This window comes from Leopardus geoffroyi, chromosome A3, assembly GCF_018350155.1.
Source record: "Leopardus geoffroyi isolate Oge1 chromosome A3, O.geoffroyi_Oge1_pat1.0, whole genome shotgun sequence".
In the NCBI taxonomy this organism is placed as follows: Eukaryota; Metazoa; Chordata; class Mammalia; order Carnivora; family Felidae; genus Leopardus; species Leopardus geoffroyi.
Window position 1 is genome coordinate 10,299,580 of NC_059336.1, and position 2,518 is coordinate 10,302,097.

Here is a 2,518-nt window from a genome sequence, read left to right on the forward strand (position 1 = left end):
ATTTGGCAGAACTTGCCTAAGAGCTGCGCAGAAGGGGGAGGCAGTGTGTGCGAGGTGGCTTGTCCCGTTCTGCGGGGCAGGGCCGGGTTGAGCCAGGTGTCACTCGAGCTAAACTACATCAAGGAACGTGTCGTGCCAGAAGGTCTTCGGTTTCAAAGGCAACTCTCGCAGCAATATGACCTGTTTACAATGCAGTAGATAGCTTGAGTCCAAACAGGAAAGTTCATGCACGCTGGCATGCGTAGAACACCCAGAAACAAAATCAGTAAGGGGTTTGATGATCCAGGTACGTTTCAAGTCGGGGGAAAGGGTGGGTTCACGAGGTAACTGGTCATTTGGAAAGGAAGTTTCAGGCCAACGTATAAGCTGGGTGCCCTACGGCAAGATAATCTGTAGAACCCCAAGTACCTCATTTGCACAATAGGGATGATTTTTTTTTTTAAGTTTTTTTTTTAATGTTTTATTTCTGAGACAGAGCATGAGCAGGGAAGGGTCAGAGAGAGGGAGACACAGAATCAGAAGTAGGCTCCAGGCTCTGAGCGGTCAGCCCAGAGCCCGACGCGGGGCTCGAACTCACAAACCGAGAGATCATGACCTGAGCCAAAGTCGGAGGAGTAACTCACTGAGCCACCAAGGCGCCCCGAAATGTATGTTTATTTTTGAGAGAGAGAGAGACACATCTCCAGGCTCCAGGCTCCGAGCTATCAGCACAGAGACCAACGCGGGGCTCAAATCCATGAACCGTGAGATCATGACCCAAGGTGAAGTTGGATGCTTAACGGACTGAGCCACCCAGACGCCCTCTATTTCTTAATATCAAAAGAAAACTGGAGCATTAGTTAAACTAGGCCAAAATCACGATAAGGAAGTAAATTTACCCTTCAAAAGTGGACTTCACAATTTTCATAGTTAAGACCTTGCAAATGTGTTCGAAAGAAGCATCAAGCTCTGCTTTCAAGTCTAAAGTATATTTGAAAGTGACCCTTGTGGGAGAAGAAACATCCCACATGGCCTGCAGAACTACCCCTTTGTCCCCTCCCTTATTATTTCTACCCTCCAACCTTTTGTAAACAACTGAATGTTTTAAGCAAAGAGTGAGTTGGAAGGAAAAGGAGTGTCCTAACTGAGCCACGGAACAAGGACGGAGTCAGTTTTATCCTGAGTGGATCCTTATGGGTCCTTAAAAGCTGGAGACCAATGACGTTTGTGCCCACTGACCCATGCTGCAGGCATGCCCAGTGTTGAAGATGCTTTGCCTCTTCTGTTTACTTCCCATAAATCAGTTTTGGGTTTTTGTTTTTGTTTTTTTTTAATGTGTATTTATTTTTGAGAGAGAGACAGAGCGTGAATGGGGGAGGGGCAGAGAGAGAGGGAGACACAGAATCCAAAGCAGGTTCCAGGCTCTGAGCTGTCAGCATGGAGCCCTACGCGGGGCTCGAACTCACGGACTGCGAGATCATGACCTGAGCCGAAGTCGGACACTCAACCGACTGAGCCACCAGGTGCCCCTTTTTAAATTTTTTTAACGTTTATTCATTTTTTTTTTCAACGTTTATTTATTTTTGGGACAGAGAGAGACAGAGCGTGAACGGGGGAGGGGCAGAGAGAGAGGGAGACACAGAATCGGAAACAGGCTCCAGGCTCCGAGCCATCAGCCCAGAGCCTGACGCGGGGCTCGAACTCACGGACTGCGAGATCGTGACCTGGCTGAAGTCGGACGCTTAACCGACTGCGCCACCCAGGCGCCCCAACGTGTATTCATTTTTGAGAGAGCATGAGTGGGTTGGGGGGGAGGGGCAGAGAGAGAGAGGGAGACACAGAACCCAAAGCAGGCTCCAGGCTGCTAGCTGTCAGCACAGAGTCCGACGCGGGGCTTGAACCCGCGAACCAGGAGATCATGACCTCAGCCGAGGTGGAACGCTCAACCAACTGAGCCACCCAGGCCCCCCCTTGTTTTTGGTTTTTAAGGTTTGCTGTTACTCTGATGGCTTTGGGGCCATCCTGACGGGAACAATTACTTTCACTGAATTCTCTAACAGTCCTTGAGTTACTTGACATGTCAGAGGCTAATTTTGTCTTCATGTTCATTTTCTCACTTGGCGAAGACCCCAGAAAAGGGAGAAAAGGAGGCGGTACCGGAATTTCAGTTTGCTGCTCTTTGGGATTGCACAGGCCAGTGAAAGAAGGGGGAAAGAGGAGGAGACCGTGTAGGTGGCCAGGTTTTGACTTTATCAAGTAAAGATGATTAACAACAACTCAACAAACATGTCGTTCCCAACCATATCGCGTTTTGTACTCTTAAGAATGTTTACTTGTTGATTTGCTGTCTACTCTTATAATATTTAAAACAAAGGAAAGTCATGGCTCCCGCAAATGTAAAATGACAAAGATTTTACTCTAACAGATGTCCAACGGATTCAAAGGAGAAACAAAGACCTCTCAAACCCAGGCAATCAGGAATGTCAAAGTAAATTTACAAGTAGATGGAAAACATAGTCAGTATCTACAGGGCAATAAT